The sequence below is a fragment of the Ambystoma mexicanum genome, chromosome 11 (genome assembly GCF_040938575.1).
Source record: "Ambystoma mexicanum isolate Mex_15411 chromosome 11, UKY_AmexF1_1, whole genome shotgun sequence".
Lineage (NCBI taxonomy): Eukaryota > Metazoa > Chordata > Amphibia > Caudata > Ambystomatidae > Ambystoma > Ambystoma mexicanum.
The window spans coordinates 1,359,031,546-1,359,058,724 of NC_090934.1; the positions used below are offsets into that span (position 1 = coordinate 1,359,031,546).

Below are 27,179 nucleotides of genomic sequence, written 5' to 3' on the forward strand. Positions count from 1 at the left end.
CAGAGAAAGAAGGATCAAGAGCTGTGTGTCGCAGCAAGGAATTAATTGGAGATCAAAGGCTTGAATGGTGAAGCTGTTTGGCCCGATGTCAAAGACTGGAGCAGCCAAGAACTGGTTATCTATCCTTGAAGAACAGTGAACGTGATAGGCTGAGCCATCCCTTCATAAGGTGCAAAGAAAGAACACTATGAGTGGCAAGTTGTATTCATTTAATACAATTAATGTTACAAAAGGAGTCGAATTGCGGTCTCCTGTCACGTGGGTTATGGATGAAAATAGAAGTTGGGCGTGCAGCTCTCGACTTAAGGTAGCGTGTGCTCACACTCCCATATATTCAGAGGGAGGACACTTTGCAAGGCCAAGTTCAAAGGCAATCTCCATGGCAGAAGGCATGGACGATGAGAGATGTTGGGCTAATTGGGTGGGGAGTCACAGTCAAAGTCTACCCACTGACACCTGGGGTACCAGCTTACGTGCTGCTAGTGACCTGAATGTTCCAGAAGGGCAAAAGCATGTCAACCAAATATAGGTGGCCATATAACAAAGAGCCTTATATTTTGATAGCCAATGATGAGCTGTGTGTCAAATAACTGTTAAAGATGACTTGCAATGGGGCTGGGCATAAGTTGTCCACCTGACTGTAGAGACCCAATCACAACCTGATCCCTTATAGAAAGTATACTTAGATGATCCCTTTGAGCTAAGCACAACTCCGCGTAGGTTTTTCTTATTTGCCATGTAGTATGACATCACGTATGATGAGTATTTACTATATAAATGTACTTTTTGATGAAATGCTTTGAGTTCTCGAATGAGATTATGCTGTGCGACATCGTTGATGTCCGTTGTAACTCCCTGTTTTCGACAATTGATAATAAAACAGTAAAACGGCTTTGCCTTCTTCCTAAGTTGTTTCGTTTGGCGTAAGAGTTACTCTGCATCCCATCTACTGCATGATATGCTACCTATTTAAGGGCCATTAGCTAACATTACTTTCCTGTTACATCTGGGGACGCGGCCAATCTGTCATCTGCTTTTGTTTTCTCTGGGAGACACGGGCTCCAGGGAGGTTACCCCAGCCAATAACAACTGCGTATCAAATGTGGCATGGCTTACAAGTGGCCCAGTATCTGATTGAGCTAGCATGTGTTTAGCCTATATGCTGCACAAGGTGCTATACAAACAATTGGAAGACAAAGGGCCTCATTACACGTTAGGCGGTAACCATGGCGCTATTACCGTCATGGTTGCCACCAGTATTTTACTGTGTCCGCCTTGGTGGATGGCGGAATTACCGCCCTACTCCAAGGTGAGCGGGGGCGGTAATTCCCCATTCACCAAGGCACTTCCCCATTCCCATTTTTGCCCCCATAGGGCTCAATGGGGAAGGCGCTAATTATGGTAACGCAAATTGCGGTACCGTAATTAGCACCAAGGTCCCTTAGCAGGCCCGTTCCTTAACGGCTGGTAAAACCAGCCGTTAAGGTTGCGTCCCACAAAGGGACCTCGTAGTAAGGCGGTAAGGGTTTACCGGTACCGGTGCTCTTACCGGTACCGGTAAACCCTTACCGCCTACCGTGTAATGAGGCCCAAAGACATGATTTAGCTCTTACAGCAAACTGCATGAAAAATATACTCGGTTGCTTTTGAAATTGTTGCCATCTCTGGCTATACATCCATGGGTTCTGAAACCATACATTTATTTAGGGACCCTGTGAATGGAGGAGCACCCTCACTGTGTGCCTTGCAGAATCAAGGGTTCAGGAGGGCTGCCACATCAGAAATACTTTGCACTACAGTGAGGACATGCCAATGCCCTCCTCAGGCTCCTTCCCCCAATGTGATGACCACATTTTTTCCTCAGACAAGCATTTTATTAATCTATGAGTCATGTTATTTTGGATACTTTAAACTAACCTGCGCATACGTAATCAGGGGTTTCGATTGCTCAGCTAAACGGTACTCATGTTATCCACCTCTAAAAGAATAAAAGGCTGAGTTTCAGAAACAGTGTTCTGATGATTACAGAGCTCAGCATCCCATTTCCTTTTCCAGTAACTTTATGTATATGTTTTGTACTCTGAGCAAGTTATTGCAAATCCAACATAATGTAAAAGGTGAACTGTTACTGGCTGTGTCCCGTATCCTGCTGGATAAAAGCTGATATTTGAGATAGATGGCAGCAGGGCCACCTCAAACATGCACTACCACACACATAAGAATTTGGCCTTGGAGCTGTGAAGGCCAAATTAGAGTATCATGGAAGTGATGGGAGGATATTAGCACACAGCAGCACAGCAGCTGGGGGCTAAAGCTTCACAGCACATTCCACATAATTGCACTTTTAGACACTGAGAGATGCAGAGATTGGTCCAGAATAACGCTGGGCTGATTAGGTACTGAAGCTAAGATTTAAATCCAAGAATCTGCGTGATAAGCTCATTAATGCGGTACTAGGCCACTCATCCCAATTCATCGTCACTGGGACTTGGCCACAGACACCAGAAGTGCTATTCAAATTATAACTTACAACACAACACATGAGGAACCTCACACCATGCGAGGCTGTCCTGTCATGCAAGGTTTGGGGAGGTTTGCCCCTCTGTCACACCACTTGTGATGGCCCTGCATGGATGATGAATGTAAGTATCTTTCCCATTTTGATCACCATTCATCCCCATTGCCTCATGCCTCGAGGAGGATCAACTCCAGGAAGAGTTCACCAGCCTCCTGGCTGGCTGTCTTTCTGTGGCAGGCAGGATGTAGGCAGCAAAGTGAAGTGCTTATTGTGGGAGTCAGACAAACAGTAACAGTGGTGGTGACCTGCTATACCATGCACCAAGGGAGGGCAGAGGCAGAGCTTCTGCCCTAGGCAAGCTGCTGCTGTGTGCCACCCGCACAGGAGGAGGGGAAGCATCTGATCCAATGCAGGCAGGAATCCGGATAAAAGGCTGGGCCTGCTGCCTCTCAAAGCGTAAGCCCTTATGCTGCTTGGCTCTGAGGCTTGTGGTGTTCTGCACGCTCTTTTTCACAGCCACGGCCACCCCCAGCAGTCAGGGAAGGCAGTGAGAACGGTGACAAATGATTGCCTCACTGCAAGGAGGGGTGGAGCCATCAGACAACTCGAGCACCTCCATGTCAATCACAATTACTGTTTTTAGTTTGACTATTAGGTGGCGCCTTAGCGTCACCTATAAGCCGAAACAATTGCATTCCAGCATAGTTAGGGAGAAATGGCATATGAGGAGGGACACAAAGCGTGTAGGTGTTGTTTGTTTATTTGCCCACCAATTGACTGCCCATGGTCAGGATAATCCCTATGGCCATTCTCACCGAGTTCCCGTCCCTACCTGCCAAAAATACCTCCTCATGGGAACTCTTTTAACTTGCTTTAATCAAGCCTTAGCGTCATATTTTGCATCCTAAGCACCTGCTAGTGTTTTCTCAAAGCAGTCTTCTGAGATATAATGGGAATAATAAATGCACTACTGGTGTAATAAAAATGTCTTAACTAGGTCTGCCTTTAACCATTCCATTTATAAGCACTATGCGTGTCGTTCACTTATCGCCTGTTAAAAGCAATCATTGGTAAAGCCAACAAATTTGTCTTGTGTATAGGTATTAGGCATTTGCAGGCACTGCTATTACACACCCAGGTACTCGCACCATTTTGCACCTGCTGCCATCAATAGCCAGTTAATACCACTTCAATGGTGCCTGACAAGTGCCTTTCCTATGCCTACACAAAAGTCCAAACTGTTGGAATTGCCAATGATTGTTTTTATAGCGTGCTAGTTCCTGGCTGCTGTCCCTGCTCTGGCGCCATCAGTGAGCAGCACGTGCCCAATCAGCAAACTGATTGGTTGCCATGTGGTGGGGGCTGAGCAGTCTGGGGGAGCAATGAGTCATCTCATTAGTTTGGGCTATTAGGTGGCAAAGCCAAAACTATTGCATTAGAGTACAGATAGGGAGAAATAGCATCTGAGGAGGGACACAAAGCTTGAAGTTGTTTGGTTATTTGCCCACTATTTGATAGCCTATGGGTATGCACATCCCTATGGTCATTCCCTCCCACTGCCTGCCCTCCCCACCCAAAACACCTACTCGTGGGAACTCTTTCAGCTCCCTTTAATCACGCCTTACCATGAAACTTTGCTCTCAATGTGCCTGCCAGTTTTTTTTCAAAGCAGTCTTCTGGTAGATATTGACTTCATTTGAGTTGTAAACACATCAACCTGGTCTTCCTTGAGCCACTCGATTTATAAGCACTATGTGTGTCCTTCACTGAAGTCCTGTTAAAAACCAGCATTGGCAAAGGCAACAGTTCTGGCTTGTGTATATGTATTAGGCATTTGCCAAACACTGCTATTAGATGCCCAGGTACTTGCATCAGCATGCACAAGGGATATGCTCTTTTCAATGTCTAAATGATGATGTAAATGAAAGAAATAAAGAACAGAAAATGTTTTCTGGTCTTGTGACTTGGCCAAACACCATGAAGTGCCACACCCCACACCCCAAGCAGTGCCACTGCACACACACCAAGTAGGCCAGCAGGTGGGATCCCCCAAGTGTGGGGGCCCAGGGCACATAGCCAATTTTCCCACCGATAGAAATGCCTCTAGATATTGCAAGTCACCCAAGAGCAGAGGCGTAGCCAGTATTGTCTAACAAGCAGGGCCTGAAGCTAATGTAGTTGGGCCCAGCGCACTGACATTAACATCTGTAAATGCCCACACAGATCTGCTGAGTGGGCATTTACAGGTTTTGGTTGGGCCTTGCCTGCTCAGGCCGTTCCCTGTCTATGCCTCTGCCCAGGAGTTTTGTGATCAAGTAGAGGAAGAAGGCCGAAGGCCGAGTTTCTTTATAAGGTCACAGAACTCGTAGGTGACTGGCAATATCCTTTTTTTAATGTATGGCGAGGATATTGTATTCTTTATAATACATGGTCACACACTGTCACTCCCTTTAATACCTTGTCTCTTGCTTACTATAAAGTAAGAGATCATCCATTTGCTGACCCATATAGTCAATATAGAATCTGTTTGGATTGTAAAAAGCAAAGATGCAGCTCCAGATGTTTTGCAGAAAAACAATTCAACCAGTTTAATAAATTGTATCGGAAAAACGTTAATTCTGTGCTTAGAAATAAGTAATAACATGCAGATTCTTGCTCACATGACTTAAAACTGCAGCATTGCACACATGAAACATTCTACCATAAACCCTTCCTTGTCAATTACCAGCTGCAATGTGTCACAGAAGACTACTCTGCAAGCAGGGAATTTGTAAAGCTTTTCACTGTTATGTTATTTGGCATTTATATAGCGCTCTATATATCATTGGTATGACCTCAAAGTGCTGGTAGGTTGAACGCCCTCAGGGACCGTAGTCCAGGTCAGTTGAGAGAGGAAGGTGAAGTAGGGTGCATGGGTGCACCAGTTATGTGTGCAGCTGATGTAATTGCCTGAAGGTAGCTGCATCCTAGTGTTAGGTGTGGTGGTTTTGACAGCAGTTGAATTTGTGCAGTCTGGTGGGTGGACATCCAGACTGGTTCTGGCTGCGTTAGGCCTGAGGGACGCTTATGTGAGCAGCTAGGCCGGTTTGTCATGAGATTTAGCTGCGTTTTATAAGGGTGATGAGGTGTACATGGGGTAGTGTTCGTATGTGAGCAGCTAGGCCGAATTGATCGAGGGGTATAACTGCACTCTAATTGTGTGATGGTGTAGAGCAGAGAGTAAGCATAGTGCTATGCATAGGGAGTGTTTGGGTGCCGTTAGGATCTAAGTAGATCGATATTCCGGATTAAAGGCGTGGGTTGCTAGTAGCAAGTCAATAGGCGTATTCTGTGGCGTCATTTCTCTGGATCACATCGAGCTATTAGGCATTGGATGCTTGGTTTGTCGCTACAGAATGATTGTGTTTGGTATTATGGAAAGAGCCATGTCTTTAGAGCTTTGCGGAACATCATATAGTCTTGGGTATGTCGGATATGAGGGGGAAGTGAGTTCCACAGAGTTGGGGCAAGGTTGAGAAGGCGGACCCTCCAATCCTGACAGAGTTAGCAGCTGGAATTACTAGAAGGAGGGCAGTGCTTGATCTTAGGGGGTGAGATGGAAGGCATGGTTTTAACTTATCTTGTAGGTATAATGGGCCAGACTTGTGCACAGCTCGGTGAGTGTTGCATAGGGTCTTGAAAGTGGTCTTTCGTCCGACCGTGACCCAGTAGAGAGTTTGGAGAGTTGGAGTGATGTGGTCTCTAGAACCTAGGGCAAGGAGCAGTTTTGGAGCAGTGTTTTGGGCTCTTTGGAGTTTGTTGAGTTGGTATGTCAGGGCTCCTAGATATAGGGAGTTGGTATAGTCCAGTCTCGACATCACAATAGACCTAAATGCAGAAAGTCTGTTCGGGAAGGAGAGAGGTAGGGGAAGCTGCGTCTGAGAAGTTTGCGGTGGTAGTGACAGCATTTTGACACGTTAATCTGACAGGCGAGGGTTAGGCCTGAGTCCATAGTGCAGCCTCAGTTTTTTACTGTGTCGGAGGGGAGGAGGGGGGCCGGGGCACGGGGTCATGGGAGCGGATGAGGTAGAAGGGTAGTGTTGCCACACACCATGATTTCAGTTTTAGTGGGGTTTAAGAGGAGGTGGTTTATTGTCATCCATTGGTCAATATGTTGAAGACAGGCTTCGAGGTCGGGGTGGGGGTTGGTGCCTGAGTTGGGGATTCTTAGAATGATTTGGGTATCGTCAGCGTAGTTGTAGCACGAGATGTGTTGTGCATGCGGATGCTTCCACGAAGGGTGGTCATATAGAGGTTGAACAGGAGAGCAGATAGGCATGCGCCTTGCGGTACTCCAGTGTTTGCCGAGTAAGTGGCTGAGCAAATGGGAAGAGGGGGGTTATTTGTTTCCTGTTGCTGAGGAAGGAGGCGAACCACTTGACAGCGGTGCTACGGATTCCAAGGGAGTGGAGGCGATCAAGGAGGATTGAGTGGTTAACCGTGTCAAAGGCTGCCGAGAGATAGAGGAGAATCAGTGCAGCACATCCTTCTGAGACTGCAGACCTTACTATCATCCCAGATCGACGTCAGAGTTGTTTCAGTTCCATGTCTTGGTCTGAAGCCTGATTATGCAGGGTCGAGGAGGTTGCTGGATTCAATAAAGGCGTTGAACTGGGAGTATGCTGTTCGTTCGATGAGTTTGGAAGGAATCTGGTGTTGGAGATTGGTCTGTAGCTTTTGGGGTGAAGGGGGTCGAGGGATGCCTTTTTGAGAAAAGGCTTGATATGCGCTATTTTGAAGGCATCAGGGAAGATGCCAGAGGTGAGGGAGTCATTTAGAAAGGCTCTTGCATGTTCTCTGGTGCAGGTGGACGAGAATATTTCTTTCAGGACAGAGGCGGGGCAGGGGTCGAGGGGCTTTAATTAAGTGCTGCAGTGGCAGCTGAATTACTCTCTGCTGTCTCAAGCACGAGGCATTGTGACGTCACAACTGAAGCGTAATGACCGATAACAGAGCGCAGTGGTGCATTTTCTTATCACAGGTCAGTGCACAACTGTAATAAGAACATTATTTGCAGGGTTTTACACATATATTGCAGGCTGTCATGTATTACAGCAATATTATTAATATAGTTATGAATATTTTTTTATTAATAATAAATATTATTAATAGAATTATTTGTCGGAGAGACATTCTCCTGCCCCCAGTGAAGAGCAGACGTTCACACCCCTAGGTGGGCCTGTTGCAAAGTTGATATGAAAAGGTTTGGGTTGTGCTAGATAAGTTGAAAGATGGAGAGAGTAAAATGCACAATAAACCCTAGGGTTGTAAGGTGCAGCTTTTTGCTGGTAGGTAAAGTGGGAAGACTTGTAAATGAATGTGGGACATACGTGGTGCGGATGGGGTGTGACATGACACGCGTCCAGGTGGTGTCTGTCAGCAGCTTGCACCCACCTCCCCAGCGGCTCGGGAGCGCGCGCCGCAGCCACGCCTGGAACCTCCCGGGTCCCTGGGCGCTACCCAGCTGAAGTGAGCGCGGAGCCCTTGAGAGGAGGGTGACCGTCACCGTAGTAACAGGCCCCGTCCCTCCTCCCGCCCTCTGCCTCTGGTGCATTATCCTCCCTCCGCCTCGGTGCTCGGGCCCCCCATGCGGATTCCGGGGCTCGCCTGCTTCTCGCCCATCCAGCCGCCAGGGTTCATTAGTAGTCTCAGTGTGTGTCGGAGGAGCCAGCGGTGGCTGTACAAAGAGGTGTTGCAGCTGCTGCCTGGTGTGGCGGAGGGGCGCAGCGGGAGCCAGGAGCAGTCGGGAAGCAGGTAGGATGGGGGGCAGCGGGGGCCACTTGGCATCCCATGACATTAGCTATTGTGCATAGGTAAAGGGGGTCCGCGGTGGGGGGGGGGATACTGGTAAGAAGAAACGCTCTTTCCGGGAGGATGCCACACCACGCCTCGGAGGATGGAGCAGAGAACACGAGCATCCGCTCCACCCGGGATGCCCTGGGCAGGGGCATGGCATGCTGGTGATGCCCGGGGGCGGGGGGGGGGGGGGGTGGCCGCTGTCAGTCCGGGCAGGGGCTCTTTTGAGGTGCTCGGTGGCTGTGTTTACAGTGCACGCCGTGGCATCCCCGATGGTGCGGGGATGTGGTGGTGGGGCACGGTGCTGCCGCCCCCGCAAGGTTGGAAGCGGCGTGGGGTCTTTTTTTGGGCAGGTCTCCCTGAGCTTGTCGTCCTGGAGGGTGCACAGCTCCAGGGGAGCAGGTGGCTGAGGGACCCTCTGCCCGTGCGCCTGCACTCTTTGTCCCCACCTTGCATCCTCGGTGTGTTCCATGTGTGTTGTACACAGCACCGATTTCACCCGGGCATTCTCCCAAATTATGACAAAAGAAAGGGATGCCATTGACCAGGCAGACTAACCAGCCCCTGCCAGGGACCTGGCCCATAAGCTGCCCGGGCTCCCTTGGAGGAGGGTGTGTGTTTGTGCTCTGCGAGGGCTGCCTCGCCTGGGGCTGCGAATCCAGAGCGATCCATCCACCCCCGTCTCGCTCCATGATGAGGACTGCAGGGATCGCGTGGCAATTAGAAATTCTCAATTAGAATGCATAATCCTGCTTATTACGGGGGTTGGGGCAGGTGACTCTGCGGCTATCCGAGGCATGCGTTTCCTTCTCGCAGCGCCAAGACCTCGCCTGCTCTGGAACCGTAGCCCCCTCCCCCTCCTTGAAACTCACCCCGGGCGATGGTTGGGCGAAGGACCATTAACAAAAAGCCAGCCAGGAGCTGCGTTTAAATGACCCTGATTCATGGAGGGGGGTGCGATAATAATAATTTGGGTCCATGCATGGCGCTAATGCCTGATTCCTCTGCCTTTGAAGCGCTTTACTAACAGGTGCTTGTATGACCACTTTTAGTGGTGCTCAGTGTGAAGGTGTCTCGAGAGGGTATAGGGTAGAGTTGGGGGTCCTGTCAGGGGATTCGAACTTGCCAAGTGCCGCGAGGAACCACACGCGAGCCGAAGTATGACTTCTGAGCTATACATCCAGTCATAAAAATGTAGACATATTTTTGCATTACTCAAAGCACGAATAACTATTTGAAAAACGACTTATTTCTTCTTAGAAATGCGGGTTAGGAAGGGCAGTAGTTGGCGTGCACTTAGCCAGCCTCGTCTTCAGCTGCAATGTGCAGAAACCAGACTTGCAAGAGGGGAAACACTGCTTTTTTTTCAACCCTTTACAGAAGTGTCATTAGTGATGTTATATATATATATATATATATATATATATATATATATATATATATATATATATATATATATATATATATATATATATATATATATATATTTGTTCTTTCATAACGCGCTTAATACCAGAGATTGGTTTCTGAGAGAGGGATCGGGATTCGCACCAGTGTTGTCACTGATTATGGAATTAATAATGTGTGTGAATCTTTATTAAGAATGCATAGGTGGGGCTGGTTGTTAATATTGCTGTATTGGTTAAGCGTCATATTCCCTGGTTCCCTTCGATCTTTGCAGTCAATGTAACTGATTTCAAGTGTCCAATTTCGTCATTTCAAAGTGTCACCACAGCAACTAGCAAAGCGTTTCACAACGCATTGGGCATCGAACTGAGTTCGCAATGAATTGTACGTTGCCTGGAATGGCTCAGAGCAGAAAAGCATGTATTTTAATTTAAACATTCAAGTACGACCTTTAGCCACAAGTGCTTTAAATGGGTTCATACTTTTTTTACACTTATGCACATTAAATCCCGATTTTTACACATCTAATGCTGTCCTGAAATGCTGCTCGCTGCTGCCTTTAGCAATTGACTAAGTGCAAATGAAATGATAAGTGACTTAGAGCAAGTGAAATGACAAAGAAATGCAACAGACACTCTGCTTCAAGTCTCAATGTATTTAGCGAGTGAAGAAATCCAGCGCTGGAAGTGTCCCGGATGACACAGGAGAGTTTCTTTCCTCCCTGTGGTGGTGCAGAGTTCAGGATGTGTTGCTGACATGCACTCGTCCCAGTATAGGCTAGACCTCCAGATGTTTGGACTTCAACACCCATTGACTCTAGCCAGCACACGTAGTCAGTGCGGCAGCATCATGGGAGTTGTAGTCTAAGACATCTGGCGGGGGCACGAAATGACTAACCCAGAGCCAGTTCCTGAAAATGAATGCAAATGCAAAAGCAATCCTTCTGGGAATAGAAATGATTCCTCATGCGCACTGAGGCCTCTGGGTGTCTTGGAGAAATGGGTGCAATTGGCGCTTTTAAAGTGCAATGATTGGAATGGCGTGGCGCCCCACTGTCTGATTTTGTTGTGCAAAGCGCAGCTGCTGATTTGAATTCGCGTGCAGCAAGTTGCCCGGCCTTGTGTTCCGTGGATATTGACACTTTCAAATAAATAATTAATCCAGCTCCTTGATTGACCAGAATTTGCAGAACCATCTTTTCATTTGAGCTTGACTTGAGTGCCCTTTTCCGGGGGTCGGCATTGCCCTGCACTGGTCAACCTGACTGCTGTTTTCTCCAAGGGGTGGCACACACACACTGTTTTCCAAGTGCAGTTTCTGATACTTACCCTGATTACATATATGCTCAAAGTGTGTATCCCTTCCTTGTAATGCAACCCATTGGTACACATATGCTTGCTCCATCACATTCTGGCTTTTGATGCAGATCATTTGTGCAGGCAATATTGGTCAAAAATATGCTGTGCGATACAACTGAGTCTAGGGCAGAGTGTGCACCTTGCGGCTCTACTGATGTTTTGGACTGCAACTCCCAGTGTCCTTCACCATTGACTATGCTGGTGAGGGCTTTTGGGGGTTGTATTCCAAAACATCTAGAGAGCCAAACGTTGCAGGGCCCTGATCAAGCGGAAAGCAAATGTTTTTCATTAGTTGAAGTTCAATCTGTACACAGGAAATGCATGAAGCAGACTAAACCTGCACCACATTTACAGGGCGTGATATTTTTCCACAGTGAAGTGCCTGAAGGTGAGCGGCCTGCAAGCTTTAGCTCCCAATATGTTTTAGAATACAACTTCCATCAGCCCAGGCCAGCATTGTCAATGGTGAGGGATCATGGGAGTCGAAGTGCAAAACATCTGGAAAGCCAGAGGTTGAAGACCCAAGGCTTCAAAAAAGGTGCAGGCGTCCCTGAGAAAAATGTATGCGAAGTGCAGATTTCTGCCTTGCACATCTGTGTTTTGCTCTGTCACAGCTGAGTTGGTTGATTGGGAAGAAGCGACTGGTCCCGGTCACCTCAATAGTGGCCCTTCTAGTCCCTTCTGGAAAGCTTGCTCCACCGGCCATTTGTTATGGAGACTTTATACACAGCTGACCTCGCCATTTACCATAGGAGAGTGGAGCGGTCACATATAAAACGCGGAGGATCCACGGTACTCATTTCAACATAATCCTTGGTATTTGCATTTTATGGACGAAAGGTGGGCGCTTAGATCAGAAGCTTTGAGCCGGGGACTAGAACAGTCTCTGGAACAAGCAAAGTAATACATGCGTAGGTTGAGTTCCACGTGCCAAGGGACGGCCCTTGAAGGGAGAAGTGCATTACTTCGACTGAAGGATTATACACCTGGTCTTAATTTTTCACAGCCCCGCTCGGCTACAACACCACTGATAAAATTCGATGCTACCGCTGAACAGTTTTTTGCATGCAGTGCCCAGAAATCTCAAGCATTCCCATTCTGTGCACGTGTAAGTCAACCAGTCCTGTTTTTTTCCCTTTGAATTCTCTGACTTGTAGTCCTGCATTTTAAATGAAAAAAAGCAAAACTACAGGTTCCAGTTTGCAATGAATAAAATCAGGGCATGATGACACACCCACTCCTGCCGGGGGAAAGTGAAAGAGTGAGCTTTGAGGCATCTCTCGGTCTGCTAACCAACATACTAAGGACTGTGGTCCTCAAATTCCAAGCTGCCCTCCCACAGAAACTTACGTTTTTCCCTCTCATTAACCGTTAGCAGGTTATGGTGATGTCTGAGTTTTCACACTGCCCCCCTCCCTCATTTGCTAACTCACAGGCGCTTGTTTTGTTCCTCCTGGGACACAACGTAGATATTTGAAACAGAGAGAGGGGAGAGATAGAGATAGAAAGAGAGAGTGCGAGAGAGAAAGAAAGTAATGGCACTCGTCTGCAAAGGGCCAGTGGTGGGAGTGCATGGTTGCAGGTTGTTTTGCCTTGTAAGGCCTTCCTCTGACTAACCGACTCCCCTCTAAGATCTCGTACCACCTTACACTACGCACACAAACCCCCCAAAGACAGGCACCACAGGCCTAGCCCATAGCACATCAGCACAAACCGAGCCACAAGTAAGCTTAGCTCTCTATCCCTGTCGCGTGCTCCCAAATCAGCAGCTAACCAGACCCAAAGTGCTGAAGTCTATCAGATATTGGGCTCTTTCCTATGGATAACATACTCCCAAGTTTCTCCCCCAAACCTGTATAAAGCAGTTTGGCACTCAGCAACCGGGGACTTCTAACCTGCACCCATCAACACTCCAGGTTTCACATCAGTCTCTCCCACTGTCCCGCTAATGAGCCCCACCCTTTTTTTTATTGCAGAGCTAAGCGCAGCAAGGCCCCCAAAAGTGTCAGATGGGCACTATACAAGACCACTTACAGTACATTACTTTAAAAGCTCTAGTTAATGACTCACGTTTAACGTGGAGTGAAGTTGAAGTGAAATTAAACAAGCCAAATGAGAAACAGGAATATATCCTTATCTCCTGCTTAGATTTGCATAGCACAGAGGCGACATGGGTCTATGTTCTAATTAATGCTGAGTTCGTTACCCATGCCACTGACAGCCCAATTACACTTCAGTAATTAATCAACATCAGTTTATCAAACATATAGTTGCAGTGCAGCTGGTACACTTGACACTGAAAACCTGCCTCCCACCTACTTGCATACTTCTCTACTCCTCCCTTAGCGTATAGATTGGACTCTGACACTGACATGACACAATAAATTAACTTTGATTAGGTTTTGTAGTGCGCCCATTGACATTTGGGTGTCTTGAGAAATTAGTTAATTAGACTTAGTCGTCATTTGGGCTCATGGGCAATTAGGCAAAGGACATCGGGAGTCATGAGGGAATCAAACTCTAGGCCAGCGAGAGTGTGGGATAGGCAGAAAGAGAATTATAGCTGGGTCGCATCCTCTGTTTCCCTGTACAGGGCTTCCTGCATTTGATCCTCTAATGTATGGGGATTCATCAATTTGTAGAGTTTGCAAACAATAAAATCAAAAAAACCCAATATATATTTTTAAGGATAATTATTCAATATTAGGAACCTAAGCATTTCCTCTTTTCCAAAGGTTTAGGTTTCTTGGGAACACATTGCATTTGTGATGGCAAAATAACTCTTGTCCTAGGCTAGAAATGTGTTTACACCGGACGTCTGCACACCATTGCTAGATTTGCCACCTGCAAACGCCCAGCTCAGAAAGACTGGGTTGTGCCATCAGCGCGTGCTAACATTGATGAGCTGCACCTTACCGGTAGCGTTCCATACTTTTATCTCGAGGACTCTAGTTTTATTGTACAAAGGAAATCCAGTGGTTTCAGAACAATACTCTAATATGACACCCATTGCTTTGTTGTAAGAGTATTTATGCCACCCATCCCAAACAATATGGGAGCTACCTGGCGGAATTAGAAATGCCATCATTATCAGTATTATTCATTACTGAAATCGTATAATAGGTTAATTAGTGCTAAGATAAGGCAACCTGGAGTAATTTTAATAATATATGTATAATTAAGGGTATTCATTTTTGTTGTCTATTTTTATAAGTTTTTAATAGTGTTAGAAGCTTTTGTTGAAACTATGCTACACTATCAAAAGAAAAATAAATATAGGTTCTAGTTAGCTAGTTAGATTTTTATGGGTTATTGTCATCTGAGTTCCCTTGCAATATCTGTGAAGAACACATTCCGGCTACGATCAGCAGGGGGTGAAGGTGACATCCTGGCAATGTTTTATTGTGGTGTATCCCGAATAAACTTGTCATTAAAGTACAGTCCAAGGGCAGTCATGAACTAATATGAATGATCCGGCCGACCAGGGATTGAACTTTGCTTAGGTGGCTTTAACGACCATGATTGTTGGCGTGAATATTGTGGAGTTATGCACTAAACGACTGCACCAGTGTTCTTTTTTTCTTTTTGATTTCACTTTGTTTGATCTCCATATTGAAAATCTTAATAACACTCTATTTTACAAAAAAAGAAAGGCATTGATCTTCTATGACAGGTATCAATTTTGCAGTCAATATCTATTTGGCATACCCAAGGAGCTCCGGGGACTGTGGACGTGGGATTGCATATTGCTCTACATAGACCACAAGTGTATTGATGAGTGGCAACATTCGGAGCTATTTCTACCTCAGAACTAGTCTATGAATAGGGGCACATGAACAACAAATGCAATGCACATTTATTTATACATATATTTAGTATATATCTGTATATACTTATCCACATATAGTGTTACAATTGTAAATACTTTAAATGTACTAGTTTTATGATGAGGTGGAAACTTGATATAATGAAGACTGGGATTCAACATATAGTACCAAGAGCCTGCCAAAATGGCAGAGGGTTTGCTATACAAGACCACATTACATTGCATATAGACATATTTTATTGCATCTGTTTAGGACCACGGGCCCGCGAGGTTCCCATTTGAGCACAACTGCCTGTATTCCCTTGACACAGAACACCCGACCCGCCCACAGAAAAAAATTACTTGGAAACAGCATCTCCCAACAAAACAGCAAAGATATTTTTCGTCGGCGTCTCTTCTCGCTTACGTAACCTGCGTAGACCACAAACATGGCAGCATTGCATAGCATAAATCACAGTAACATAACATACATTTAAATTAGAGTATAAGAAAAAAGAACTATGACATAATTTCTTTGGCAGTAGGACTACCAGTTGATGTGGTCCCCTATGCAGTAGAACATATATTTTATATACCTATTTTCAAGAAGTTTGGTAGACTGGCAACTTTTTCTGGATTTTTATAATGAGCTAGCTGTTGCGTGGATTTGCTTGCGTGGATTTTGGGATTTGGTACAATAGTGGTTCTCCCTTCAGGTGCTAGGATTACCAGAGAGTTAGGCGAGCTCACTCTGGAACAGACCACATAAAACTGCTAATGCGAAAAGCAGTCTTCCCTTAGTTCAATCCCTGCTACCTTTAAAGTCTGCGCCTGAGTTTTGTTGATGATCATGGCAAAAGAAACCTTTAAGGGCAACTGAAGTCCTTTGAATTCAAACGGATATTCTGAAGGTATAAGTGGTATTGGTGGTGTGAACATGTACTCCCCCTGGCCAGAACCGGTTATCACCGTTGAGCCTAGGGCCCTTTAGAAACGAGCATGCAATGGATGGGCTCACACAGAATAGCTCTGAGTCCAAATAAACAAACCAACTCAGGAAGATGGCAACGTACTGTTTTATTAACAATTATCTAAAACAGGGAGCTACAACGAACATCAACAGACGTATGCTTAATTTCTCTCAACGATCTTTTCATAAAAACATGATTATATATCATAAATACGTCAGAGGTGACATCATACTATGTGGCAAATAATGAAAAACCTCCTGAGGATCGGGATAGGCTTAAGGGGAACATCTAAGTATATTATCTATAGGAACTAGGATTGTAATTGGCTGCCCACTGTCAGGTGGACAACATATGCCTACCCCTAAAACATGTAATCTTTAGGAACATCAGATGCACTCTTTCTTATTGGTTTTCAAACTGTAAGGTCCTTCGTTACATGGACCACTACTATTGGTGGGCACACTTGTGCCATGTCTGGAACATTCGGTTCACTTAGCAGCACGGAAGCCCAGACCCAGGTGCAAGGAGATGGGCCTGACTCTACCTCGTACAAAAACACCAAGGGAATTGCTTCCAGCTACAGGAACTTCCTCTGCATTCCTGCCCTCACACGAACAGTGAATGCAGAACACACTACCTTATATTATGATGACCACCATTTCATCTGGGGGTACACCCGCAACATGTACTGCAGCCTAGCAGGCAGCAGATCATAAGATTTGTTTAGGGCGAATGAGGCGCCCCAACCCACCCTCTCTCCACTCCTGTCTCCTGGAGTGATCACTTTCTCCTATCCTCCCACCTCACCCTCCCTACCCCACAGGCAAAGCCACCCTCATCACTGCCACCCACCTTCTTGGTCATCCGACCCATGAAGCGCGTGTCAGTTGAGGCTTTCGCTGCCACCTTCTCGCCCCCCTCCCCCTTCAGCTGACTCCCACCCTGACACAGCCCTCTCCATGCTCCACTCTGCTATATCTGATACTCTTGATATCCTTGCCCCCGTCATGAGAATCCGCCTGAAGCCCAAAGCCAAATGTAACTCCTGGTTTGACTTGGATCTCGTCACCCTAAAACGCAAGTGCAGGGTGACAGAGAGGAAATGGCGTGCTTCATGTTCATCCTCTGACAAACTGGCCTGCCGCCTCCAAAGGCAATACCGTCTTTCCGTTCTCACCAAGAAGAGAACCCTTATACAAGCCCGCATCTCTGCAGCATCTAACAACTCGGCCGAACTCTTTAAAATCTGCAAGGAGCTTGCCAACCCTGCTGCAGTCTCTACCTCTCCTGTCACCTCCCAGGCCCTCTGCACTGCACTGGCCTATCACTTCATCTCTAAAACTCAGGACATCCTGTCCTCACTCTCCTCCTATCACCTCCCTCCCTCTCTTCCCGGCTCTTCCTCCGGCCCTTCTGCAGCCACCCCTCCTCCCTCCTTCTCTGCCTTTCCCCTTCTTTCTGCTGACGAGGTTTCCAGACAAGTCTGATCTATGAAAGTCTCGTCTAAACAGGTTCACCCCTGTTCCTCCAAAACTATCAAGGACCACATCGACTCCCTGGCTCCTGCCCTGGCTGACTTTTGCAACCACTCCTTCGCCTCTGGAGTCTTCCCATCCCCCCTTAAGCACTCCCTTGTGCACCCTCTTCTTAAGAAACCCTCTTCCGACCCCTCCTGCCCAGCTAACTATCGCCCAATCTCCATCACTCCCTTCCTGGGCAAGCTCCTGGAGAAACTGGCCATCTCCCAGCTTAACCTCCATGCTGAATCTGTTGGTAGTCTTCATGACCATCAATCTGGCTTCAGAGCTGCCAGAAGCACGGAAACTGCTCTCCTGAACATCCGCGAAGACCTGCTCTTGAACCTCGACTCCAACACTCCGTGTGTTCTCATTCTGCTCGATCTCTCTTCTGCCTTTGACACTGTCAACCATGCCATCCTGCTCAACCCTCTCCGTGATAACCTGGGTATCACTGGTCAGGCTCTGGTGTGGCTGACCTCTTTCCTTTCCAATCGACCCTCCCAGGTCCAACTGGGGTCTTTCCTCTCTGACATCTTTTTCTCCACCTGTGGTGTCCCCCAGGGATCTAATCTCTCTCCCTGGCTGTTCAACCAGTATCTGGCACTCCTTGCCCACCGCATCGCCGCTCTCTGCCCCAACTTTCAGTGCTATGCGGACGATACCGAGCTCATTTTCAGGCTACCCTCGGCCTCCTCCTCTCCTTCCCTCATCTCTGACTGTCTGTCTGCTATCCAGGAATGGTGTGCCGCCAATGACCTCTGCCTTAATGCCAGTAAGACTGAGATTCTACTCATCGGCACACCCACTCCCTCCTTCCCTGCAGCTCTCTGGCCGGCCTCTCTTGGCCCTCTTCCTGCTCCTACCTGCAAGGCAAAAAACCTCAGGGTCATCTTCAACTCCACACTCTCCTTCTCTCCTCATATATCTGACGTCTCTAAGAAATCACACTACCAGCTGCACCTCCTCAGAGGTATTCTTCCCTTCCCCCAGAAGCTCACTGTCTCCCGAGCCTTGGTTCTCTCGAAGCTGGACTACTGTAACAGCCTCTATCTTAATCTGCCTGCCTCCACCCTCCGCCCTCTGCAACTCATCCAGAACAGAACTGCGAGACTTGTCCTTGGCCTCAAGCCCAGGGACCGTATCTCTCCAGGACTGAAATCTCTACACTGGCTCCCAGTGGCTGCGAGGATAAAGTTCAAAACCCTCTGCATTGTCCACAAGGCCTTCTGGGCCTGGGGCCTAAATACCTTCAACTCTCTCTTCCTAAATATCTTCCTTCCCGAGCCCTTCGCTTATCCGTCACCAACTCCCTCAGGGTCAGCCGCTCATCGAAGCAACGAGCTGGGGGTAGATCTCTCTCTGCGGCAGGGGCCTCCCTCTGGAACAGCCTTCCTGCCTCCCTGAAAGTTGAGGAGAACCATCTCCGGTTCCGGAAGCACCTCAAAACCTTCATCTTTGCTTCTGCTTTCTCTCTCCCTCTCCCCTGCTGAATTCTTCACTGAAACTGCACTGAATCTGCAACTGGGCCACTCTCACCGACCACGGTCCCGGGCCCAGCCACTCTCCACTTGCACTGCCTCCCTGGCAACCCCAGCACTGCGGGACTGTCTCTGTATCCCTACAGCCCCCCCTTCCCAGCACTTGTCTGCACTTACCTTGCACTTGCCACCAGCTGGCCCTATTTATTTATTTTATTCTACTTACTTGTACTGCACTTCCCTCCTCCCCCTTCCCCATGCACTTTTCCCCTTCCCCCTACCCCTGCACTTGCGCGATCTGAATGACACCTGGCCTAGTAGGATCGTTGTCTGTCTTCCCCTTGTTCCTCCCTCCCTGCCTCGTCGCGCCTTGAAACACTTGTGTATAGGCGCGTTACAAATGCCTTATCATATCATATCATATCATATCATATCATATCATATCATATCATATCATAACCAGGTAATAGGGAGCATACCAGTTGCAAGCACGACCTAAGGGGCACGCTGTTCCCTGTTGGTCATGCCTAATAATATGCAGCACCTATGGTGTGCTCAACTTAACTATGACCTAGTGAGATCCATTCTCCATGACTTTGGAGTTAGACAATATGATGAATCGCCCCATAATATGCGTGCAATATTCTGCTATTGGATGTTAGTTCTCCACAGAGCGGAACTATGGGTCCTTTGCTACTCCATTAATCATACTTGGATTAACTATTTCCCAACAACCATAAAGCATTGACATTAGAGCGCATCCACCTGATAAAACAGCATTTTGTGCCACTCGGAAAATTTTGAAGGGCAGCAATTTGCCGGAATCATCTTAACAGTGCTGGCACTATGTCCAGTTGAAGGGCAGCTACAGCAGATAGAAACATGATTGTTAGCATGTGCCACACTTGAATGAAACTGTGAGTGATGACAAATGCCACACTTGGATGGAATAGTGAATGATAGCGGGCATCACACCTTGGCACAATTGCAAGGTCAGCAATGACAACTAACTAATGCACTAACAACTTCAGCCCTCTGCATACACCTCTCAAACTCTTACCTAACACAACCACAAGCCTAAATACAGCAATCTGCACAAACTTCACTACAGTGCAACAACAAAACAAACCACACATTGACTTGCACAACAGCACACAACGACTACTGACTGTAAAACACCCCAAGCCCAGCCAACAGACCCACCAGGCTGAGGCTGCCAGCAGCACATCACTGCTCTGGTGCACTTTTCCAGCTTATTCCCACTAACTAGCCCCCCCCTTCTTCCTTTTTCAGAGCCGCCACAGCGCCAGGGGACCACTCCGGTGGTGATAGTGCATGGTACAAATATCTTTAACATTAACATTAACATTGCTCCAATATGGCTGCTACCACAGCTGTAGCAACCATCGGGGATTGTGTGGAGCCGCGCCTCCCCATCAAACAACACAGAAGTGTCTTAAGCAGTGCTGAGCTGGTAGGAGCACCCCTGCTGGCACAGCACTGCTGAGGACACACGGAAGGATTACAACACTGGAATCCTCAAAGGTAAGCTTTGGGGACCGCAACCAGCTTGACCATTAACAAAGATATGAGATTACGAGCGCATGCAAAACTAAGGGCAATGGATTCAGGGTAATAGGCATTCCTGTTGCTTTAAATACGTGGATCTCACTTTTCACGGATGAGCACTGCCTGACCGTTCTCCTTGTATAGAGCCTACTCCCAGCCCCTGGACATTGAGAATCAGTAGGCAGAGGTAGGTATAAAGCTACCAGTACTATGACTGCGCATGTTGGGTTTTTCCACAGATATATAACGTTGCAATATCACCATATCAGTTAAGGTGATCAGATTATGGTACACACACCAAAGGGCAATGGACATGGGGTAACAGACATGCACCCTGTCTTTTCCAGATACTTGGATCTCACCTTCATGGGCAAATACCGCTTGCCCGTGGTTTTTGAACACTGCCATCTCCCAGACCCTGAGAATTCACAATCAGCAGGTAGAGGTAGGTGTACGAGCAAGTGGCACTGTGAGTGTGCATGTAGGGTTTCACACTGTTACACAATCATACAGCAATATTAGATCGGTCTAGTTGACCAGATCAGTACACATGCACCGAAGGGCAGTCTACACACACTCTTATACTCTCCTTACCACACCCCTTCCTCCCTCCTTTGCTATCTTGAGAATATGGCACACTTAATGTCTTGAGAACAAGACACTAGCAATTAGGTTGATGTAAATAAGCATGACTGTACTTTGAAAATATAGCTACAGTGACAGCGCTAAGCAATCAGGGGTGACCCGTTGCTATCCCCTTTTGTTTCCCTACAGGGGATGAAGGTCGCCGCCATGTCTGCAAATGCGGACTGATCCTGGAGTCATGCCAACCGCAGAATAAATAGGCCCTGAAGAAGATGACATCTCTAGCTATTGTCAACGAAACCGGTCGACCCTTCAGATCATGAGGCACATCATGATCATGACAATGTTTGCTAAATTAAGCTAGGCTACATCAAAAAACCAAATATACTCACCCTTAGTGAGTACTGCGTTTAGGCTATCCCCATATATTTTGGGATATTTTACCATCTAGGAGTGACAATTGCTGCAACAAGACGATCTGCCTCGATTTACCCTCGCTCTTTCTGGATTCTTAATTCAGTATGATTCATTGAGTGTTTAATTGTTGATGAGGGGCAGTCTCCTCTCGCTATCCCTATCAGATAGGTGGCACACCACCGGCCACCTAGGGAGAGCTTGCCCTGACAGGGTCAGGGTGTGCTTCCTGCAAGGGACAGCCTGTGTGTGTTTTCTGATATCAGCACAGATGAGAATGGCAATCTATGTGAACATACTTACTCCTTATGCCGTTTTTGTGTTCCTGACCCTACCTCCCCGCCCAATTAGCCCAGCATCTCTCATCACCCAAGCCTTCTGCCATGAAGATTGTCTTTGTATTTGTCCTTGCAAAGTATCCTTGTATCTGAGAATACATGGGAGTGCGGGCACTCACTATTGTGTTCTAGGACTCAAGTGCAAACTCTATTTTCATCCTTGGCTCACGTGATAGGAGACCACGATTTGGTCAATTTTGCAGGTTTTAAATTTCTTAAATGAATTAAACTTTGCACTCGTGGTGTTTTTTCTTTTCTTTGCAATTTAACAAGAGATGATTCATCCTTGCACGTCCACTCCTTTCCAGAATAGTTAGCCGACCTTGGCTGCTTCAGTCTTGACTCCAGGCCAAACAACCTCACCATGCAGCTCCACGATTCAGCTTGTTCTTGCTTTGACACACTTTTCCCTTTCCTCTTCATGGGTCTTGGTTTATTAAAAATTCATGATGTCCAGCTTCTATACAATGGCGGCTTCACCTGCATTTTATTCACTACATACAGCCAGCTTCTATGATAACTTAGCCTACCTTGCATTTCAGCGTCTGTACAATGATTGAACAGTTGATTCTCTGCAGCGCTTTGTGCACGCATAATCTTCTTTTTCCTATTTAAAAGTTCTTTTTATCCTTTACTTTGTCATTAGTTTCTGTAAGATCCAAACATCCTCTTCAGCCAGTATCCTAAGACATCCTTCATACTGTCTTATGACATTACAGGCTTCTTTCTTTGCTATTTTCTCATATTCCTTTGGGGAGTTCCTCCCTCAAATTGTCATCCCATCGGCGATACATTCAATATGGTTGTCTCAATGGAGATCTTCTTTTGAACATATGTTACAGTATTGGCACAACTGCTGGTGTCAAACACGGCACAATCTCAGACTTCCAACAGACGGGTAGTAGGGGGGGCGGGGTTTACACTCTACACCGTAGCCTCAATCACATTTCTGAGGAGAGCTTTCACTCACAATCTGGTGCCATTACAGAGTTTAGGTTGGTTGAGGTTCTGCAATAATTTCACAGGTGCTCTGACTTCGAGAAGAAGTTTGTATTCGGGAAGACAGGAATTTAAAATTTTCAATAACTCAACGGGATTGTGGACTGCGTTATCACTTTGAACCACTGAGTTTACAGATTTGTACTCCGTTTGGACTCCCCTGAAAGAATTAATAAGTATCTTATTGATTACGGCATCCAGGCTGTCCTTTGCCGTTAAAATGGCATGCTCACATAACCATTCTGTAGATTTCTGCATTCGATTTTTTATGTCAGGGTACATTTAGGATGTGGGGTCTGCTAGGGAATTGACTGTGCCTAGGTTGGAAGGGATGACAATTTTCCTCTCAAATTCGGAATACTGTCTGTTACTGATTTGTGGAAGCAGTTCAGAAACTTACTTTATAATGAAGATTTAAGGTGAGGTGAGGAGAGAGAGACTCGGAGGCGGCCTCTGTTACGCTGTTACGCTGAGTTCGTGCGTAGGAGCTTAGGAGGTGCGGCTTGAGTCGGCGAGTCAGCGAGTGTGCGAGTGCGAGTGCGCGAGCCCGCGAGCCCGTGAGTACGGCGCTCAGCGTTGTGGAAGGAAACTGAAGAGAAGCGCTGCCGAAGCTCCCTGCTGCCCAATATATTGATTATTTACATCAGCGGCCCCCTTGCACGTTGCCTAGGAGTTGGCAACCAGAGGTGAGCCCTTCGGCGGAGACACGCCGTTATACCGCGATAGCACGGCCCGGAATTACGGCGGCTCTGCGCTTGGAGCAGCAGCTGATGAGGGCTTCGCGTGCGGCTCAAGGAATCGCATGAACACAGAGAAAAACGGAGGGCGGCTCGGAGCGGTGAAATCTTCTTATCAACAGAAGCACCGAGGCGAGGTCTAGGCACTCAGTAAGATCCATTTTAAAGGAAACCCGGCTACTTTTTTCCTTTCGCCTCTGGACCATTTTGATTTGGCCTCTGCAAGGACCTAGGTCCTCCGTCGGAAGGACCATTCTATATTTTCTATTAAGCCTGGAGGCCTAGTTATAGGCTAACCATATTAGGAGAATGTTGGTTACCCTTGAAATCTGGTTTCATACACTACACATAATCTGCTCCCTATGATTATTTGAACTCCATCTGACTATTGAACTCTCATTCTTTATAAAACTGTGTCATGTTGTCCTGACGATTTGAGAGCTGAGAGCCGGAGTTATATCTGCGTGAGAGAGGGAGTTGTGAGACAAGAGTGAACTGCTTTGCCACGGCGGGCTGGTGCGACATAGCGCAATCCTTGCATCGCCTGACGGCTGTAGTTGCGGATTGAGCGAGCGTGGTGCCATGAGTGTTTGAGCTCCCTTGAGGTGAGCGAGTGTGACAGCGCCCCTGGTACTAGTCTCCAGGGTGGGCGAGTAATCTAGACACGGTCGACAATCACGCAAGTGCAAACACGCAATAATCACGACACCTCTGTGCTGAGCTGCTCGCTTTGTGGCCGGTCCCGTGGCAGATCCTTTCTACAACTGCACTATAACACTCAGATTAAGGTGTTCGCTGGTACTGTTTATGTGCCAGTATAGCTCTGACACCTATTGGTTCCTTGCCGAGCTAGACCGGGGTCACCTATGTGACTAAGTGGGGCGGTAAAGCCACTGACGAGGGCCCTAATTAACTGTCAGATTCATAGCGGTACATAACAAGCACTAGTCACTATCCCTTTAGTTGAGAGCTCCAGGGTCACCTCAGAGATTCGGGTCTGAACTTTTGAGACTGTGAGCACCGAAAGGCAATTGCATCTACTGCGACCTTGAAGCTATTGTTATACAGCTGAGTCTACTGAGACCATAGAGGAATATTACCAGACAGCTCAGTCTTACATATTGATAACGAATTAGAGTGGATTAATCCTATGCCCTCACGCAAGAAGCTCCAAGCACGCTATAATCTGCGACAGCGGAAAATAAGGAGTAGTCCAACGAACAACGAGAGAGCAATGGACAACGAAAAGCAAACAAAGCCAGCACCAGTTATTAAAGGTGCAATAACAGATTTCTTTACAGTGAATCCGCACCCCGAAAACAATTCTACCACCATGGACGAGGGGGAGGCGATAAATATTGATCTACAGGATCAAGAGAATTATGGAGATATTGACAACAACTCTCTACTGGAGTTATGCCTTTCAATGCAAAAATCGATGACACCAGCGGTGATCAAAGTATTACAACCAGCTCCGAGAGATCTAACAGAGGAAGCTACTCAATCCTCGAGAGCTGGCTCTATGAGGTTATCAACAACACCAAATCTAAAAATCCACAATGACTCCGAGCTGGAACTTAGAGAGGTGGACGCAAGAAGCATCACATCTTCCAATCCCACAGACTTGGCTGAATTACAATCGTCGGTCGCTTCTGTACAATTTGCACTCAAGATCCTGCTAAAAATGTGTGGACGCATATTGGAAACCACACTAAGTCTGCATACACAAAACCCTGCTGAAACAAGTACTGTCAGACCCTCAAGGGAGAGTTCGGCTCCAAATCCAACAGCAGCCGAGACAATGGAAAACCTGGAAAAGTCTCCTAACGCAGTTAACACATTTGAAATATTTCAATCCCGTAAACAGAGGAGACTAGCCAAAAGAGCAGCAATGCGAAAGAAGGATCGTGAGGTGATACCTCCTGTATTAGAGACTGATATATTAGGGAAGAACAATAAAAAACCAAAGAAACCAACCTCAGGCGGGGGCAGACGTAAGAAGAAGCAAGCAGGTTATTTAACAAGCTGGGTACTGTCTGATGATGATGGGGACTATGAAATAGAAGGTGGAACCACACCTATATCTGTTATAGCTGACACAGAGCAGCCTGAGGAGTCTCATATAACTGGTGGTGAAGGCAACATACTAGCCGTCAGAAATCAAAGCAGAATGGATCCTGTGGTCAACTCTAAGAACAAGGAGGTACCTCCTAAAGAGAACAGGATATGCCTCATTAAAAATCTGTACCAGCAAAGCGAGAACAGCTGGCTTTCCAGATCTGAGTTAATGACTAGATTTCATGCAGTTCCTCAACTACAGGTACTAAGATCAGATGACTTCGAATTTGTTGAGCCTCTGCAAGTTATCAATGCTAATGTCTCCGCCATTCATTGTAAGTTTATTTCCTCCGCACAATTGATATGCAATTACAAAGAAAGCCTTCGAGATGTCGACATCGAAGTGGATGCCGATCCAGACATGGAGGATCCTAAGTGGCCACGCAATACCTTCCCAGTGACAAATGAAACTACCGATGGATTCCCCAAACTGAAAAGGGATCAGGTAGCGATAGCTGATGTCCAGAATGTGCTAACCTGGCTAGCATCAGCATTACCGAAGGTGGTGAGCTCGAATTGAATTCCCTCACTAGTATCATGGAACTGTAGAGGATTCATGCATTTATTCGCCCCGGCAGGTTCTCTTCAGCTTCTAACCGAAAGTATTTGCATATGCCTGCAAGAGACCTGGTTAATGGCACCTATAACACTTAATGGCTATTCAATTTACCAGTCCTTTGCGATGAAAGGAAGGAGAGGGAGACCTTATGGAGGACTGATTATAGGTATCAGAAATACGGTTAAATCCAGACAGCTGGAGACACTATCCAGCGACAAAGTGATTGCAGTGGAAATGGAGAGCATAAGTGATGGATGTAAAGAAAATATGCTCATCATTAACCTCTATAGTCCACCTTATGGAAATAGAGTTGAATCCCTCCAAGATGCAATTCATGAATTAATAGCGGCATGAGTGATTGTGCCGACTAACAATTTGGTAATTATTGCTGGGGACTTTAACTGTCATATATCAGGCACAGCAGGTACTACAACTTATCCCTTTTTGAATCCAATAAACAATATGAAACACAAAATCAAAGATCCAGTTGGTGTTTCTTGGCAGACCTTTTTCAATGAATGGGAAATGGAGATGATCAATGGCAGAACTTCCAGCGACAACCCAGGAAACTACACCTGGCATAGTGGGAAAGCAAAAAGTACCCTGGACTATATATTTGTGAGCCTCCAGATGGCCCTGAAAGTAAGAGATTTGAAGATCACCTCAAACGATTGGAGCGATCATTCTACCTTGATGTTAAAGTGTACCATTGGCCTGCCAACCATACATACTAAACCCCTGGGGGATATGTCAACTAACCACTCGGGTACCCGAATATGCTGGTCTGATAAAAACATCAACGCGGCGGGAAGCACGGTGCAAACTGCGGATGATAACATACTGTCCCAGCTCCAAAACATGTCCATAAATGAGATGGAACATTGGGCCGCCACATTTTCCTCTACACACGCGACATCTGCCATAAACCAAATAGCGACAGATGTTAAAACATCAGTAATATATGACAA

The 27,179-nt window shown here is 46.7% G+C and overlaps 1 protein-coding gene across 6 annotated transcripts in view; it reads left to right on the forward strand.

The window, feature by feature from the left end:
• The first annotated feature begins 7,991 nt into the window (after positions 1 to 7,991).
• Positions 7,992 to 27,179, forward strand: part of APBA2 (amyloid beta precursor protein binding family A member 2) — a 1,066,227-nt gene continuing 1,047,039 nt past the window's right edge. For 5 of the 6 annotated variants that reach the window (XM_069624922.1, XM_069624924.1, XM_069624925.1 and 2 more), the window contains exon 1: positions 7,992 to 8,311. The gene's annotated coding sequence lies outside the window, so the exon portion shown is untranslated. The remainder of the gene's footprint in view (positions 8,312 to 27,179) is intronic. The other variant, XM_069624923.1, reaches the window with a different exon arrangement.